The sequence below is a fragment of the Chiloscyllium plagiosum genome, unplaced genomic scaffold (genome assembly GCF_037043375.1).
Source record: "Chiloscyllium plagiosum isolate Xiang-an unplaced genomic scaffold, Cpla_swu_hap1 HiC_scaffold_22, whole genome shotgun sequence".
NCBI lineage: Eukaryota > Metazoa > Chordata > Chondrichthyes > Orectolobiformes > Hemiscylliidae > Chiloscyllium > Chiloscyllium plagiosum.
In genome coordinates this window covers 50495978-50515802 of record NW_028270160.1, presented here as the reverse complement: position 1 = coordinate 50515802, position 19825 = coordinate 50495978, and the positions used below count along the sequence as shown (strand labels likewise).

General features: G+C 44.0%; 1 long non-coding RNA gene across 1 annotated transcript in view; it reads right to left on the bottom strand.

Moving 5' to 3' along the window:
• Window positions 1-19825, bottom strand: part of LOC148145988 (uncharacterized) — a 41150-nt gene that overhangs the window by 15674 nt on the left and 5651 nt on the right. Inside the window, exon 3 of the long non-coding RNA XR_015760954.1 lies at window positions 1525-1643. This is a non-coding gene — a long non-coding RNA (uncharacterized LOC148145988). The remainder of the gene's footprint in view (window positions 1-1524; window positions 1644-19825) is intronic.

Sequence of the window (19825 nt, the reverse complement as noted above, 5' to 3'; positions counted from 1 at the left end):
ATTTGCTGCTCCCAGTCCTTCTTTTAGGTACTAGTCTCCAACATAAAATGGCTTCAATCTTGACAAATAGTAAAGACTTTGAAATAACTCCACAAAGGCTCATTTCCCATCAAGGTACTCTTTATTTACACATGCAAATTGCATGACACTGACCCAGCTAGCTCAGAGCCAACTCCTAGTGTGAGCAGAACTCTTGACCCTCCTGTTTATATCTGTCAGCCAGGGCTCCCTGCTTGGGCCATGTTAACTATGAGGTCCACCTGGCTGACCTCATTCCAATCACTATGGACTCATTACATAGTGGCTGCTCTTCCATTAGAGAGAGATGACTGGTGATAGTTTAACCTGAGGGACACTGCGCCTTAAACAAGGTTAATAAGGAGAGTCCTTCATGGTAACCTATGTGAGTCTCTTAGAAGATACTAGGCTCAATGTAAGGGTAGGTTGACACACTATCAGCTACAGTAAATTAGAACAGCTCGAACCCATCACACTGCACACCAGTATAACACTAACAATCCACATTAGCTCCTCCCAGGAACAATCTTTCATATCCTAATGGACGGTGTTTACCGATCACGTTATTAAACCTTTTCAGGTACTAAATTGGTTTCTACAATTTATGTATCACAACATGCTTGTACATAATTGCGCAACAACTTTTAGATTGCAAACTGGAAATTATGCCAGGACCTTCCTGCTGATCCCCTCCAGCAGCAGCCATACCAGGGTATACAAGGTCAGTGGGATGGCACTTCACATCTCTAGGACACCTAAATGCCTGCATCAGTACTGGCACAACTCCAATACCTGCCAGGCTGGTTGACATAGAAAAACAGACCCACATACCCCCACCATTCACTCCCCATGTACCGTAACATGTTGCAGCTTGGAAACATGACCTAAGTAGCCTTGAAAATGAGAAGAAACACTTTCTATCACTCTTACTGCATCTCTTGGTACTACTCTTACTTTCATCCCATTTGCAGTCCTGTCAAACTTTACACAGAGTCAAAAATAGGGCTCATGGGCTATCAGGCTCAAATACAACAAATACCCAAACTTCCTGTATCGCCTGATAGATAAAACATCCAAATACTTCAGCACAGTTCATTTTTATTGTGAAAATGCTATTCTTTAATAGCAAAAACATTTCACTAAAATATTCCATTATAATTCAGTCAAAGAATATAAATTGACATTGCTTATTATTTTGTCAATTACTTTGCAGGACTTGATTGGATTGCTGGAGTGCAAAGCTGCTGTATTAGCTGAACCAATGTTAAAAATAAATGAATCCAGCTCAAATATTATTTAAAAGAAAAGGAGGTATCAATGGCCTTACCTTTAGCCTCTGCCAAGCTGCTGTGGTTTTGTGGTTTAAAAACAACATTATGCTGTCTCTTGCCTGCAGGTTGTTAATCCAATTTATTGCTACATTACTCCATTGATTGGTAATGATGGAAATAAAAGTTTTTCAAGCCACTGCCTGGTTTTCCAGATGCCACTGCCAGAGTTGCTTACCTCACATCTTCAGACTGTAGAACGGCCAATGAGGTTGGATGTTTTTCTTTCCTGATCCACAACAGGAGCTGTCAGCTTGTCTAGGGCTGGAGGAGACTGGAATCGAGCAGCAAACAATGCTGGAGAGGCAATGCAAAAAGGTAGAGGAGGTTTTCATGACACTTTTATTTTTCTGTCTGCATCCCGCATCATGGGATGTGAACATTGCTGGTACTAATTGCCCATTCCGAATTGCCCTTGAGAAGGTGGTGGTGAGCAGCCTTAAAATTGTGAAAGCTGCAGGACTGAGGGAAATGATGTAGGTCTTTCTTCAGGAAAGCCAGTTAGATGGTAAAAGAAATGAAGTTTTGGATGTTTGGTGAGTGAGTGAGTAATAAGGAAAGAACTTGCATCTAAATCAATGCCTTTCACACCCTCGATACATTCCAAAGTGCTTTTTAGCCAATGAATCACAGTTTAAATGCTGCTATAAAACAAAACAGCAAGGATTCATATGTAACAATTGGATAAATGCCCAGATATTGTAGATTACTAGAACAGGCTGCAGATGAGTTCTAGTGGATCTGTGAGGATGGCACAAGACAGAGGAGTCTGGCACAGCAGATCTTCTGACAGACATAGCTACAAGTTTGAGAAACTCAAAGGGAAGATAGGGCTGATTAGAAACCAAAAAATGCAACTTGCTTGAGGAGGGAGATCAAGTGAGCATTCCAAAGGAATACTTTGTGTCTGTCTGCACAGAGGGGTATGATCCAAACATCATAGTTAAGGAGGAGTAGTGTGAAATATTTGATGGGATAAATACAGTGGAGGAGGAAGCATTAAGGGCACACATCCTTGAAAATTGATAAGTCACCAAGCCTGGATGAAAAATGTCTCAGGCTGCTAAGGAAAACAAGTGAGAAATAGTAGAGGCTAGGGCCATCACTCTCTAATCCTCTTTGGCTCATGACAATCTGTCAGAACATTGGAGGATTGCGAAGCTTGTCCTCTTGTTATAGACCTGTCAGCATGACATTCCAGTGGGGAATTCAAGGAATAAGGAATATGGAACATCTTTTCAGAAGGACACTCAAAGGTGGTGCCCCAAAACTGCCTGTGATCAAATGTATTCGGTATGGATCTTTCTGAAGCTCAAAGTGAGCAAGACAGTTTTAAATAATCCAGCAGCAAGCTTGTTGTCCCAGAGCTAGGAAACCACAACCAGAGCTCAGAAATGTTGCTATATCAGTTCCACATGATTGTTTTCACAATCTTGGAAGTTACTGAGAAACTCTCTCTCTCTCACTCACACACATAAAAATAATTCATTATGGATGAAAATGAAAACAATACTTTTAAAGGTTGAATGGAACTCACTCTCTATTTTGGGGCATGCCTGTTTTGTTTTTGATCAATATGTAAACTGCCAGAAGAATTTGGACTTGCAAAGGTTTCTTCAAAGTGTGACGACACTCACAGTTGATCTGCCAGGGTTGTTTTCACAGATGGCTTGCACATGGAATAAGGTAGGGAAAAAGAGATTCTCTTTTAAGGACTTGTGGCCTTATTATGGCCCAGTTGATTACAGCACTCTGATGGCAGGGCTTGTTAGGTCCTTCTATCTGAGGATTGGAGCGCTCTCAGCTTAGAGAATCTGCCAGTTTACAGCAGGATATTTTAACTCAAGTGATTATAAATAACGTCAAAATGGCCCACTCACATATACAAATGTAGCTGGTGAGGTCTCCTGGAGGCCACGGTGTCACAGGAAAGTTCTAATATGCACATGTTCCACTGTCACCAGGCTGTGGATGAGGAGGCTGGGAGCAAGATGGAGGCAGAAGGGGAGACTGAGCCAAATGAAAGGGAGCTTCCCCTCCCAGGAGCCCCTCATTTGACTTGATTGTCCTATCACTTGGTCCTGGGTGGCTGGGTTGCCAGGGGAGGGGCTGTCCCAGAGCAGGAAAACCACGCCTGGGGCTCGGAAATGCTGCTATATCAGTTCCACATGATTTCCTACTTACCCTCACTATCAAAGAAGGTGTGACTCAACTGGTCGACCTCCTGACTCATGAGCAGATGGGGTTGGGGATGTCAGCTGGTTTCAATACACTGTGTTCCAACATGTGTACGCTTGGTGCTCCATCTGGTGGTGGTATTTATAATAATATTAGCCCTTTTGAACAAGAGAAAAGATGGCTGCAGTGTCATGTGACTCCATAACAAATGTGCTATCTTGTGAGGCATCAAGGTCATTTATTTTCAGAGTCCCCCACCCTTGGCAGTAGTTGTCTTTTCAAACCTTAAAGTTTCACAACTGTCTTTGTGCTTGAAAGAAAGCCACCAAATTCCATTGGATCTGTTTACATTTGTGGATATAATCTGAGTTCTTTCACATCTGGAAATAAGGGGATGCTTGAATGTACCATTCGTACTGCACGTTCTGGGAGCCATTTTGTAAAATTGGTCTCTTGTTTTTACAAAGGTAACTGAAGTGATTATAACAAGGTCAGCCAGGTGGACCTCACAGAAGGTGAGTTCTCTAATTAGGGTTGTTAATCTAGTCCAATCAAGGAGCCCTGACTGACAAATATATATAAGGAATGTTACACCCTGGAGTTGTTCAAGGAGAGGTGGGCACCGCAGGGAGTGGAGTGCATTATTTCCCCCGCTAATTTAATCCCTACCCTCCCCTTCACTGTTTGATCACACAGCATTGCCCTTTGATGTGAAGGGCACTGCTTGTCACTGGCCACTCGGGTGTTTCCTTTCTTCCTGGTGGTGGAAATTGAATAAAGATTCGTACACCTTGTGTCTCTCACTGTGTCTCACACCTGCACACACACAACATGGGTGCTGGCGGGAAAAGTAATAAGCACTACCGCAATTAGGTAGTAATGTGGGGTGGGGGGAAATAAATAAATAAACAGTAATGTCATAAGCACTACCGCAGTTAGGCAGTAGTGTGGGGAAACAAAAAAAAAACAGGAGTGTCAGAGATTCTGTCCACTCTGAGAGCTGGCTTTGAGGGAACTGGATCAGTGCCAAGGACTGTAAGGCTGACTTGTTGATGGGATACCGGCTCTGTGGAGTTATTTCACTAATTGTCCTAAAAAAATAAACAGGAATGTCAGGGGCTCTGCTCACTCCGAGACCTGACTATAAGGAAGCTAGCTGAAAATGTGTTGCTGGAACAGCGCAGCAGGTCAGGCAGCATCCAGGGAACAGGAGAATCGACGTTTCGGGCATAAGCCCTTCTTCAGGAAGCTCTCTTCCTCCCTTCACTTTCTCCTATAAGGAAGCTAGATCAGTGTCAAGGACTCTCGCCATGTAAACAAAGGGTGACTTGGTGAGGGGGATATCAGCGTCTGTGGAGTTATTTCAGTAACATTCAAAACATTTTGTCTTTCAAATTCATAACACTGTCATGATAACTCTCTCACGACAAAAGATATGGATTAACGAAGGAGAGCTAGCATGGATTTGTTCAGGGAAAATTGTCTTTTATTAACCTGATTCCATTTTCCAGTATAGACCATGTCAGTAGCAATGTTTGATGCAGTCTGCATGAATTTTCACAAGGCTTTTTAACAAAAGCGTCTGGTCAGAAAAGTAACAGATCAAGGGGGATCCTAAATTGTCAGTGATATAAAGCAAAAATTTTTTCGTTTTGTGTCGAGAACGCTTTTTCCAATGAGGTACCAAATGTGCCAGCACTAGCCCCTTGCTTTTCCTGGTTTGTATCAATGATTTAAACTCCAATAAAAGGAGCATGATTTAAAACGTGGAAGATCTTATCAAAATTAGTGAGCAAGAAAGGTGCAAACTGTGAGGAGATATCAATAGACTGGCCAGGTGGCAGAAAAGTGGCAAATTGAATTCAATTGACTGAAGTGCATGGTATATATTTAGAAAGGCAAAAAGGCAAGAGTAAACGTAAAAAAATGTTGGGATGCTGACAAGTCGTGGAACAGAGGGGCCTTGCATTACATGTCTACAGATATGTGAAAGTAACAAGGTTAATGTGTAGGTTAATATATGATTAAGAAAGTTCATCAGATGGTTTCCTTTATTAAGCAAGATTTGGAGATGCCGGTATTGAACTGGGGTGTACAAAGTTAAAAGTCACACAACACCAGGTTAGAGTCCAACAGGTTTATTTGCTTCCAACTAAACCTGTTGGACTACAACCAGGTGTTGTGTGATTTTTAACTTTATTAGGCAAGGCACAGAAAATTTCAGAGAAAGGAGGTTATGTAAAAACCCAGTTAACCTATGGCCAGCATATCGTGTTAAGTTCTGACCACATTCGAGAGGGACAGAGGAATTGTTGCCAAGCTGGAATATTTTAGCTCTGAACAAAGATTAAATAGCCTGAATTTTTTTTCTTTGGAACAGGAGGCTATGAGAAGTTTTAACTTTGGTGTATAAAGTTATGAGGGGCCTGTTGAGAGTGGATGGGAAAGATCTATTTCCCTCTGCGGAGTGGAGCTTAAATTGAAAGTAATTGGCAAAGGGATCAGAGGAGCGTCAAGGAGAAATTTTTAACTCAGAGGGTGGTGAATATCTGGAACTTACTGCCTGATAGGGCAGTGATTGCAAGAAACTTTCATTGTATTTAAAACACACTTGGATATACACTTGAAGTACTATCATCCTCAGGGCTACAGACCAGGAGCTTTAAGTGGAATTAGACAGCAGAACTCTTAATCAGCCAGCCTCCATCTGTACCGTAAACGCTTCATCTTTCTATTACTGAGAATCCATCACCAACTAATCATTTGGCCCAACTGATCAATGCCAATACCTGTCCATGATTTGGAGATACCAGTGTTGGACTGGGGTGTACCAAGTTAAAAATCACACAACACCAGGTTATAGTCCAACAGGTTTATTTGGAAGCACATTAGCTTTCGGAGCTTCACTCCTTCATCAGGTGGTAGTGGAGGGCTCAATCCTAACTCACAGAATTTATAGCAAAAATTTACAGTGTGATGTAACTGAAATTATACATTGAAAAATTGATTGTCTGTTAAGCCTTTCATCTATGCCATGATGTTTAGATTGATTCTAATCTAAAAAGTGAGATAACGAAGTTTTACATGAATGCATGCAGTTTTTGAGCAAAGTACAATGTAACTCTGCAAGTACAAATTCACCCCACAAAATATATATGTGCATGTGGGTCTTTGTCTGTCTCTGTGTGTGTATGTGTCTGTCTGGGTTGGGGGTTGTGAGTGTGAGAAAGTGTGTGTGTAGGAGTGTTTAGGAGTATCTGTGTGTGTGTATAGTGCAATGGTGGTCACCTGTAATGTGACACGAACCCAAGGTCCCGGTTGAGGCCCTCCCTATGGGTACCAAACATAGCTATCAGCCTCTGCTCAGCCACTTTTCTCTGCTACCTGTCCCGAAGTCCACCTTGGAGGATGGTCACCCGAAGGTCTGAGGCTGAATGTCCTGGACCACTGAAGTGTTCCCCAACTGGGAGGGAACCCTCCTGTCTGTTGATCGTTGTGCGGTGCCCATTCATCCGTTGTCGTAGCCTTTGCTCGGTTTCCCCAATGTACCATGCCTCCGGGCATCCTTGCCTGCAACGTATAAGATAGACAACGTTGGCTGAGTCACATGAGTACCTGCCATGTACAAGGTGAGAGGTGTCCCCACATGTAATGGTGGTATCTATGTCCACACTCTGACACGTCTTGCAGCACCTACCGTGACAGGGCTGTATGGAGTTGTCCTGAGAGCCAGGCAGCTTGCTACGAACAATGATCTGTTTGAGGTTTGGCGGTTGTTTAAAGGCAAGTAGTGGAGGTGTGGGGAAGGTCTTGGTGAGGTGCTCATCCTCATTGATAATGTGTTGCAGGTCACGAAGAACATGGCGTAGTGTTTTAGCTCCTGGGAAATACTGAACAACCGAAGGGTACCCTGTCGGTTGCAGCACATGTCTGTCTCCTGAGGAGGTCATTACGGTTCCTTGCTGTGGCACATCGGAACTGGTGGTCGATGAGCTGGGCATCGTACTCCGTTCTTCTGAGGGCATCCCTGAGTACTTCCAGGTGTCCGTCACGTTCCTCCTCATCTAAGCAGATCTGGTGTACGCGTAGGGCTTGTCCATAGGGAATGGCTGTTTTAATATGTTTTGGGTGGAAGCTGGAGAAGTGTAGCATTGTGAGGTTGTCTGTGGGTTTGTGGTAGAGTGTGGTGCTGAGGTGTCTGTCCTTGATGGACACGCATGTGTCCAAGGATGAGACAGATAGTCGAGAGTAGTCCATGGTGAGTTTGATGGTGGGATTAAACTTGTTGGTGTCACTGTGTAATCTTTTCAGTGACTCCTCACCATGGGTTCAGAGGGAGAAACTGTCATCAATGTACCTGGTGTACAATGTTAGTTGGAGATCCTGCAGAGAGAAGAAGTCTTTTTCGAACCTGTGCATAAAAATGTTGGCATATTGGGGTGCAAATTTGGTCCCCATGGGTGTTCCGTGTGTCTGGATGAAGAACTGGTTGTCAAAGGTGAAGACGTTGTGATCAAGGATAAAGCGGATGAGTTGTAGGATGGTGTTTGGAGATTGGCAGTTGTTGGAGTTGAGTACTGAGGCTGTTGCCGCAATGCCATCATTGGGGAAATGCTGGTGTAGAGTGCGGAAACGACCATTGTGACGCGGAATGTTCCCGGTTCGACTAGTCCGTGGGTGCTGAGTTTCTGTAAGAAATCCATAGTGTCGCGACAGAAGCTGGAGATTCCCTGTACAATAGGTTTCAAGATGCCTTCCATATAACCGGAGAGATTCTCACATAGGGTCCCATTGCCCGACACAATGGGACATCCCGGTGTGTTGCCTTTGTGTACCTTTGGAAGGCAGTAGAAATCGCCTACACGAGAAGTACATGGGATGAGGGCGCGCAGGGAACTCTGAAGGACTGGATCCAAAGTTCTGATCAGTGTGTTTAATTCACAGGTGTGTTGTTTGGTCCGATCAGCTGGTAGTTACCTGTAGTATTCCTGGTTTTTCAATTGTCGGTACACTTCCTTGCAGTAATCTGTTCTATTCTGAATGACAATGTCTCTTCCTTTATCTGCTGGTTTGATGACAATGTTGTGATTAGTTTTGAGAGCCCGGATGGAATTGCGCTGTGAACAGGTGATGTTTTGCTCTACCTTGTGGGTACGGCTGAAGAATCTGGCATTTATATATTTCCTGACAGTTTGAGCATACATGTCACGCCCAGAGCAGCAGCCCTCCGGTGGGGTCCAAGTTGACACCTTCTTTGGTCGTTCCTCTACAGATCCCTGTGATGACTGTTCCAGTTCATCAGTGAGCTCATTGGGATCACTGCTGGCACCTTGAAAGAATTCCCGGAGTCTCATTTGTCTGATGAACTCCTCCGTGTCTGCTGCCGGAACCAACAGGTCCATTTTGGCGGTGGGGCAGAAGTTGAGACGCCTACTCAGGACTTCAATCTCTTCCGGTCGAAGGGTGTGGTCCGATAAGTTGATAATAGACTTCCCTGCAGTGATAATGTTAACACATACACACGGACACACATACACACAGACGCGCACACAGACACCCACGCACACCCTTACAGACACACACACTCCAACATTCACACATGCACCCCCTCACAGACTTAAGATACTCTGCACTCACTACACACACACACACACATACACTTTCTCACACTCACAACCCCCAACCCAGACAGACACACAAACACAGACAAAGACCCACATGCACACATATATTTTGTGGTGTGAATTTGTACTTGCAGAGTTACATTGTACTTTGCTCAAAAACTGCATGCATTCATGTAGAACTCCGTTATCTCACTTTTTAGATTAGAATCAGTCTAAACATCATGGCATAGACAGAGAACACAGGGGGCCAACAAGAAGCTCCTCGATGCTGCCTGAACTGCTGTGCTCTTCCAGCACCATTGATCCAGAATCTGGTTTCCAGCATCTGCAGTCATTGTTTTTAACTTCAACATACTGTCTAGCTATCACCATTGTTAACAGCTAACCCGAGAATACAACTTCTTAAAAAAAAGGACTTTGTGATTTACACATGAAAGAAGTGAAACTATCACAGTATTCTAACAGATGAAAGACTCAACAGACAATCAATTTTTCAATGTATAATTTCAGTTACATCACACTGTAAATTTTTGTTACAAATTCTGTGTGTTAGGATTGAACCTAATGAAGGAGTGTCGCTCCGAAAGCTAATGTGCTTCCAATTAAACCTGTTGGACTATAACCTGGTGTTGTGTGATTTATACCTGTCCAGTGCATGAGCCATGTCCAACTCTAATTAACTGTCCTGACCATGCCCCGTCTTACCTTCTATGTCCTTTTTCCACCTCTAAACATTCTCTTAAATGCATCAATATTAGCTACTTCAACTGTAGGTTCCCCAGTCTCATCACAGTGTAAAGAAATGAATGCTAACTTCTTTCCTTGATTGGTCTGTTGCTAACATAACTTTACTATGTCGCCTTGTTCTGAACTCATCTCGAAGTAGGTAATCCTCTTCACTAAAATGAACCAACGCACACCATTCTGTTGTGAACCCAGCCAATGTTTAATACTGGTTAGGCAGACCACAGAGCGAAGCTTGGCTTGTTTGATCTTAAGTTTGTATTTATTTTACTGTCGAGGTCAGTCACTGAGAAAAAGAGGCTGCCATTGTACTTGTTTACACAAAGAATAGTATGTTTTTAAACAAAAAAAGCATTAATTATATTATACTGGACGAATAAAAGGTGAGAAAGGTCTCATTACATAATCAGAATGGATTCTAATTCACCCCAGTCCCAGCAAGATCCTTTCAAATACCAGTTTTCTTTCGATTTCCATGCAGCCACTGGATGCTGTTTCTCTTCAGCTAGTACCTCTCCCTTTAAGCTTTACCACTAAAGCAACTATAAGTTCCCTAAACAGAGTGTTCGGTATTCCTTCGCTCTCTTGACAAAGGATACCAATAATATGTTAAAGAAGAAAATGTACGCTTATGACAAGTGCCATGTGAAATATAAAACTGAGAACCGAGATAAATATCAAAGATTCAGGGTCATAGAGTCATACAGCATAGAAACAGACCCCTCTGCCCAACCACCCCACACCGACCATGTTCCCAAACTGTACTCGTTCCACTTGCCTACACTTGGCCTATATCCCTCCAAACCTTTCCGAATGGTGAACTTATTCAAATATCTTTTAAATGTTGTAACTGTTCCTGTATTCGTCCCTTTCTCTGGCAGTTCATTCCATACATGAACTACTCTCTGTGTAAAAAATGACCCCTTATGTCCTTCTTAAATCTTTCTCAGCTCATCTTCAAAATATGCCCCCTAGTTTTGAACTCACCCACCCGAGGGAAAAGACCTTTGTCTTTCACCTTAGCTGTGCCCCTCATGATTTTATAAACCTCAATAAGGTCACCCCTCAATCACCTATGCTCCAGTGAAAAATGTCCCAGTCTTTCGATCTATTTTTATATCTCAAACCCTCCATTCCCAGCAAAATCCTGGTAAATCTTTTCCTAAACCTCTCTAATATCCTTCCTATAAAAGGTAAACTAGAACTCCATAAACTACTTCAGAAAAGGCCCCACTAACGTCCTGTACAACCTCAACATGATGTCCTATCCTCAGAGGGGAGGTAAAAGGTATGCGAAGCAAAAAGGAGTTATGGGAAAAGAGGTCCCTATTAAAGTTTTGTATGGCCATATAAATAGTAAAAGGGTGGTAAAAGGAGGAATGGGACAATTAGCGGCCAAAAAGGGGAGGTAAGGTCATGGCTGAGGCATTAAATGAATACTTTATAACTGCCTTTAGTAAAGCAACAGATGCTACCCAGGCCATGATGACAGATGAGGGAACTCAGTCATGATAAGGTTCAGCATTGTTATGGCAGAGATTTTGAATAGACTGTTGGTACTTAACATTGGCAAAGCACCAGCTTCTAGATTCAATTATCTAGGGTAGAATTAGTAGGTGGTTTGATTAGGAAGAGTTAGCATGGATTTCTAAGGGAAATCTGAAGGGGAAACTAACTGGCTGAAGTTTTTTTTGAAGAGGTAACAGGAAGGCTGAATAAGGGTAATACTGTTGATGTGGTGTATATGGACTTTCAGAAGATATTTGATAAAGTATTATACAACAGACTTGTGAGGAGAATTATAGGTCATTAACTAAAACTGACAGTACCAACATGGATATAAAACTAGCCCAGTGATAAACAAGAGAAAGTAATGCTCAATGGATATTTTTCAGGCTGGAGGAAGATTTTCAGTGGAATCAATATTGGGACTCATGTTTCTCCTGATATGTATTAATGCTCTGGATCTTGGTGCGCAGGGGATAATTTCAAAGTCTGCAGAGTATGCAAAACTCAGAAGGATAGTAAACGGTGAGGAAGATAGAGTAAAATACAAGAAGGATATTGGCAAATTGATGGAGCAGACAGAGATGTGTGAGGGGATGCATTTGGATGGAAAGAATATTGAAGGAATTACTAGTGGGGTGCAGGAACATAAGGGCCCAGGTATTAATACACATGGATCATTGACAGTAGCAGGACAAGTAGAAAGAGAAGAAAGTAAAGCAAACAGTATCCTTGGCTTTACTGATAAGGACAAGTGGTTAATATTGAGCTTATAGAAGACACTTGTTAGACCTCAGCTGGAGTAGTGTGTACAGTTCTGGATGTCACATTGTAGGAAGGATGTGATTGCATTGGAGAGAATGCAGGAGCAGTTTACAAGAATGGTTCCAGGGCTGACCCACTTTAGATATGAGAATAGACTGAAGAAGTTGGGTATGTTCTCCTTGGAGACAAGAAGGATTAGAGGAGATTTGATTGAGGTTTTCAAAACCTTGAATGGTCTAGATAGAGTTTATGGGGAGAGACTGTTTCCGCTCATAAAAGAACCAAGGGACAGAGATTCAAAGCAAGCTGCCAAGGAAGCATAGATAAAGCGAGGAAATACTTTTTCACTTATCATCTAATTAGAGAATAGAACTGCTTTGGCTGCAATTGTGATGGAATCGGATTCAATTGTGTCATTCAAGATGGCAGCAGATGATAATTTGGATAAAGCTAATGTACAAAGGGGAAAAAGCAGAGGGATGGTGTTGAGTATCTTTTAACTTCCCAGAGTCACTGAAGGTCTGTTTCACCCAGTGCACTCAATGTCATTGTCTATCTGTGACTGGGTATCTCTGTTTCTCAGTGTCACTGGGCATCTCTGTCTGGGTGTCACCATCTCTTTGGTGTCCCTGGGTGTCTGTGTCTCACCCAGTGTCACTGAGTGGCTCTGTCTTTCTCTCTCTCTCTCTCCGTTGTCACGGTATCCCTCCATCTTTCCCAGTATTATTGGCTGTCTCTCTCTCCCAGTATTGCTGGCTGTTTCTGTCTCACCCAGTATGACTGACTGTCTCTGTCTTTCCCAGTATTGCTGGATAAATCCAACTCTCCAGTATTACTGGCTGTCTCTGTCCCTCCCAGTATTACTGGCTGTCTGTGTCTTTCCCAGATAACTGGCTGTCTCCATCTCCCCCCGTGTCACTGGCTATCTGTGTCCCTCCTAATGTCTGGCTGTCTGTGTCTCTATAAAATTGACTGGCTGTCTCTGTCTCTCCCAGTATTGCTGGCTCGCTCTCTCTCCCTTCCAGTTTTATAGGCTGTCTGTGTCTCTCCCAGTATTTCTGACAGTCTCAGTTGCTCCCAGTATTACTGGCTGTCTCAGTCACTTCCAGCATGACTGACTGTCTCTGTCTCTCCCAGTATTACTGACTGTCTCTCCCAGTATTACTGACTGTCTCTCCCATATTACTGGCTGTCTCTGTCTCTCACAGTGTTATTGGCTGTCTGAATATTTCCCAGTGTTACTAGCTGTCTGTGTCTTTCCCAGTAATAGTGGGAAAATATGCAAAGAAAAAATAAGGTACGAAGGTAAACTGGCCAAAAATATAAAGGAGGATAATAACGGCTTTCTTAGATACGTGAAAAGAACAAAAAATGGTTAAGACTAAAATTGGGCCCTTGAAGACAGAAACGGGTGAATTTATTATGGGGAACAAAGAAATGGCAGAAGAGTTGAATAGGTAATTTGGATCTGTCTTCACTGGGGAAGACACCAGCAATCTCCCAGATGTAATAGTGGCTGAAAGACCTGAACTGAAGGGAATTTATATTAGGCAGGAAATGGTGTTGGAGAGACTGTCAGGTCTGAAGGCTGATAAGTCCCCAGGACCTGATGGTCTACATCCCAGGGTACTGAAGGAGGTGGCTCTAGAAATCGTGGATGCATTGGTGATCATTTTCCAATGTTCTATAGATTCAGGATCAGTTCCTGCGGATTGGAGGGTGGCTAATGTTGTCCCAGTTTTTAAGAAAGGAGGGAGAGAGAAAACAGAGAATTATAGACCAGTTAGTCTGACCTCAATGGTGGGAAAAATGCTGGACTCAATTATAAAGGACGAAATTACGACACATCTGGATAGCAGTAACAGGATAGGTTAGAGTCAGCATGGATTTATGAAGGGGAAATCATGCTTGACTAATCTTCTGGAATTTTTTGAGAATGTAACTCTGAAGATGGACAAAGGAGATCCAGTGGATGTAGTATACCTGGACTTTTAGAAAGCCTTTGATAAAGTCCCACATAGGAGGTTGGTGAGCAAAATTAGGGCACATGGTATTAGGGGCAAAATACTGACATGGATTGAAAATTGATTGGCTGATAGGAAACAAAGAGTAGTGATAAACGGCTCCCTTTCGGAATGGCAGGCGGTGACCAGTGGTGTACCGCAGGGATCAGTGCTGGGACCACAGCTTTTTACAATGTATATTAATGATATAGATGAAGGCATTAAAAGGAAGATTAGCAAATTTGCTGATGACACAAAGCTGAGTGGCAGGGTGAAATGTGAGGAGGATGTTAGGAGATTACAGGGTGACCTGGACAGGCTAGGTGAGTGGACAGATGCAAGGCAGATGCAGTTTAATGTGGATAAATGTGTGGTTATCCACTTTGGTGGCAACAACAGGCAGGCAGATTACTACCTAAATGGAGTCAAGCTGGGTAAAGGGGCAGTACAACGAGATCTAGGTCTTCTTGTACATCAGTCAATGAAAGCAAGCATGCAGGTACAGCAGTCAGTGAAGAAAGCTAATAGCATGCTGGCCTTCATAACAAGAGGAATTGAGTATAGAAGCAAAGAGGTCCTTCTGCAGCTGTACAGGGCCCTGGTGAGACCGCACCTGGAATATTGTGTGCAGTTTTGGTCTCCAAATTTGATGAAAGACATTCTGGCTATTGAGGGAGTGCAGCATAGGTTCACGAGGTCAATTCCCAGAATGGTGGGACTATTTTACGCTGAAAGATTGGAGCAACTGGGCTTGTAAAAGCTTGAGTTTAGAAGGCTGAGAGGTGATCTGATTGAGACATATAAGATTATTAAAGGATTGGACACTCTGGAGGCAGGAAGCATGTTTCCGCTGAAGGGTGAGTCCCGAACCAGAGGACACAGTTTAAAAATAAGGGGTAGGCCACTTAGAACAGAGTTGAGGAGAAACTTCTTCACCCAGAGAGTGGTGGGTGTGTGGAATGCTCTGCCCCAGGGGGCTGTGGAGGCCAAGTCTCTGGATACCTTTCAAGAAAGAGTTGGATAGAGCTCTCAAGGATAGTGGAATCAAGGGTTATGGGGATAAGGCAGGAACAGGATACTGATTGAGGATGATCAGCCATGATCATAATGAATGGTGGTGCTGGCTCAAAGGGCAGAATGGCCTACTCCTGCACCTATTGTCTATTGTCTAATAGTGGCTATTACTGTCTCTCCCAGTATTACCGGCTGTCCCTATCACTTGCGGTAGTCCTGGCTATCTCTCTCTCTCTCTTACTGGCTGTGTCTCTCCCAGTATTACTGACTGTCTCTGTCTCCCCCAGTGTTACTGGTTGTCTCTGTCTCTCCCAATATTACTGACTATCACTGTCTCCCCCAGTGTTACTGGCTGCCTCTGTCTCTCCCAATGTTACTGGCTATCACTGTCTCCCCCAGTTTTACTGGCTACCTCTGTCTCTCCCAGTATTACTGGCTTTCCCTATCTCTCGCAGTAACCCTGGCTGTCTCTTTCTCTCTGCCCCCAGTATTCCTGACTCTCTCTCTCTCCCAGTATTACTGACTGTTTCTGTCTATCTCTCTGAGTGATACTGACTGTATCTCTCTCTCCCAGTATTCTCATCTGTCCCTATATCTCCAAGTATTACTGGCTGGCTGTGTCTCTCCCAATATTCCTGACTGTCTCTATCTCTCTGAGTATTTTTGACTGTATTTCTCTCTCTCTCCCCCCCTCCCCGGTATTTCTGACTGTATTTCTCTCTCTCTCCCCCCCCCCCCCCCAGTATTTCTGACTGTATTTCTCTCTCTTCCCCCCACCCAGTATTTCTGACGATTTCTCTCTCTCTCCTTCTCTCCCCCCAGTATTTCTGACTGTATTTCTCTCATCCCCCGCCGAGTATTTCTGACTGTATTTCTCTCTCTCTCCCCCCCCCCCAGAATTTCTGACTGTATTTCTCCCTCTCTCCCCCCCAGTATTTCTGACTGTATTTCTCTTCCTCGTCCCCAGTATTTTTGACTGTAATACTCTCTCTCCCTGAGTATTTCTGACTGCATTTCTCTCTTCCCCCCAGTATTTCTGACTGTATTTCTCTCTCCCCCAGTATTTCTGACTGTATTTCTCTCTCCCCCCAATATTTCTGACTGTATTTCTCTCTCCCCCCAAGTATTTCTGACTGTATTTCTCTCTCTCTCCCTCTCCCACCCAGTATTTCTGACTGTATTTCTTTCTCTCTCCCACCCAGTATTTCTGACTGTATTTCTCTCTCTCCCTCTCCCACCCAGTATTTCTGACTGTATTTCTCTCTCTCTCCCTCTCCCCCCCAGTATTTCTGACTGTATTTCTCTCTCTCCCTCTCCCACACAGTATTTCTGACTGTATTTCTCTCTTTGCCTCTCCCACCCAGTATTTCTGTTTGTATTCCTCTACCTCCCGCTCCCACCCAGTATTTCTGACTGAATTTCTCCCCACCAGTATTTCTGACTGTATTTCTCTCTCTCCCTCTCCCCCCCCCCCCGTATTTCTGACTATATTTCTCTCTCTCCCCAGTAATTTTGACTGTATTTCTCCCCTCCCACTGTATTTCTCTCTTTCTCCCTATCACACCCAGTATTTCTGACTGTATTTCTCTCTCTCTCCCTCCCCCGCCAGTATTTCTGACTGTATTTCTCTCTCTCCCTCACCCCCAGTATTTCTGACTGTATTTATCTCTCTCTCCCTCTCCCCCCCAGTATTTCTGACCGTATTTCTCTCTCCCTCTCCCCCCAATATTTCTGACTGTATTTCTCTCTCCCTCTTCCCCCAATATTTCTGACTGTATTTCTCTCTCCCTCTCCCCCCAATATTTCTGACTGCAGTTCTCTCCCTCTCCCTCTACCCCCCAGTATTTCTGACTGTATTTCTCTCTCTCCCTCCCCCCAGTATTTCTGACTGTATTTCACTCTCTCTCCCTCTCCCACAGTATGTCTGACTGTATTTCACTCTCTCTCCCTCCCCCCCAGTATTTCTGACTGTATTTCTCCACCCCCAGTACTTCTGACTGTATTTCTCTCTCTCCCTCTCCACCCAATACTTCTGACTGTACTTCTCTCACTCACTCCCCCACCCAGTATTTCTGATTGTATTTCTCTCTCCCTCTCCCCCCCCAGTATTTCTGACTGTATTTCTCTCTCTCTCTCCATCTCTCCCGCCCCCTGTATTTCTCTCTCTCCCTCTCGCACAATATTTCTGACTATATTTCTCTCTCTCCCTCTCCCACCCAGTATTTCTGACTGTATTTCTTTCTCTCTCCCACCCAGTATTTCTGACTGTATTTCTCTCTCTCCCTCTCCCACCCAGTATTTCTGACTGTATTTCTCTCTCTCTCCCTCTCCCCCCCAGTATTTCTGACTGTATTTCTCTCTCTCCCTCTCCCACACAGTATTTCTGACTGTATTTCTCTCTTTGCCTCTCCCACCCAGTATTTCTGTTTGTATTCCTCTACCTCCCGCTCCCACCCAGTATTTCTGACTGAATTTCTCCCCACCAGTATTTCTGACTGTATTTCTCTCTCTCCCTCTCCCCCCCCCGTATTTCTGACTATATTTCTCTCTCTCCCCAGTAATTTTGACTGTATTTCTCCCCTCCCACTGTATTTCTGACTGTATTTCTCTCTTTCTCCCTATCACACCCAGTATTTCTGACTGTATTTCTCTCTCTCTCCCTCCCCCGCCAGTATTTCTGACTGTATTTCTCTCTCTCCCTCACCCCCAGTATTTCTGACTGTATTTATCTCTCTCTCCCTCTCCCCCCCAGTATTTCTGATCGTATTTCTCTCTCCCTCTCCCCCCAATATTTCTGACTGTATTTCTCTCTCCCTCTCCCCCCAATATTTCTGACTGTATTTCTCTCTCCCTCTCCCCCCAATATTTCTGACTGCAGTTCTCTCCCTCTCCCTCTACCCCCCAGTATTTCTGACTGTATTTCTCTCTCTCCCTCCCCCCAGTATTTCTGACTGTATTTCACTCTCTCTCCCTCTCCCACAGTATGTCTGACTGTATTTCACTCTCTCTCCCTCCCCCCCAGTATTTCTGACTGTATTTCTCCACCCCCAGTACTTCTGACTGTATTTCTCTCTCTCCCTCTCCACCCAATACTTCTGACTGTACTTCTCTCACTCACTCCCCCACCCAGTATTTCTGATTGTATTTCTCTCTCCCTCTCCCCCCCCAGTATTTCTGACTGTATTTCTCTCTCTCTCTCCATCTCTCCCGCCCCCTGTATTTCTCTCTCTCCCTCTCGCACAATATTTCTGACTATATTTCTCTCTCTCCCTCTCTCACCCAGTATTTCTGACTGTATTTCTCTCTCTCCCTCTCCCCAAGTAGTTCTGACAGTATTTCTCTCCCTCCCTCTCCCTCTAGTATTTCTGACATTATTTATCTCTCTCTCCCTCTCCCACCCCTCTATTTCTGACCGTATTTCTCTCTCTCTTCTCCCACCTAGTATTTCTGACTGTATTTCTCTCTCTCTCCCTCTCCCCCACTATTTCTGACTGTATTTCTGACTGTATTTCTCTCTCTCCCTCTCCCATCCAGTATTTCTGACTGTATTTCTCTCTCCCTCTCCCCCCAATATTTCTGACTGTATTTCTCTCTCTCCCTCTCCCCCCCCCCAGTATTTCTGACTGTATTTCTCCCTCTCCCTCCCCCCAGTATTTCTGATTGTATTTCTCTCTCCCTCTCCCCCCCAGTATTTCTGACTGTATTTCTCTCTTTCTCTATCTCCCTCCCAGTATTTCTGACTATATTTCTCTCTCTCCCTCTCTCCCCAGTATTTCTGACTGTATTTCTCTCTTTCTCCCTATCACACCCAGTATTTCTGACTGTATTTCTCTCTCACCCTCTCCCACCCAGTATTTCTGACTGTATTTCTCTCTCTCCCTCTCCCGCAAGTAGTTCTGACAGTGTTTGTCTCTCTCCCTCTCCCCCCCAGTATTTCTGACCGTAATTCTCTCTCCCTCTCCCCCCAATATTTCTGACTGTATTTCTCTCTCCCTCTCCCAATATTTCTGACTGTATTTCTCTCTCTCCTTCTCCCCCCCCAGTATTTCTGACTGTATTTCTCTCTTTCTCCCTATCCCACCCAGTATTTCTGACTGTATTTCTCTCACTCCCTCTCCCGCAAGTAGTTCTGACAGTGTTTCTCTCTCTCCCTCTCCCCCCCCAGTATTTCTGACCATATTTCTCGCTCCCTCTCCCCCCAATATTTCTGACTGTATTTCTCTCTCTCCCTCTCCCCCCCAGTATTTCTGACTGTATTTCTCTCTCTCCCTCCCCCCAGTATTTCTGACTGTATTTCTCTCTCCCTCTCCCCCCAGTATTTCTGACTGTGTTTCTCTCTTTCTCCCTATCCCACCCAGTATTTCTGACTATATTTCTCTCTCTCCCTCTCCCCCCAGTATTTCTGACTGTATTTCTCTCTTTCTCCCTATCCCACCCAGTATTTCTGACTGTATTTCTCTCTCTCCCCAGAGGGGTGGGAGAGGGAGAGAGAGAGATAAATAATGTCAGAAATACCGGGGGGAGAGGGAGTGAGAGAAATACTGTCAGAACTACTTGGGGGAGAGGGAGTGAGAGAAATACAGTCAGAAATACTGGGTGAGAGAGGGAGAGAGAGAAATATAGTCAGAAATATTGTGGGAGAGGG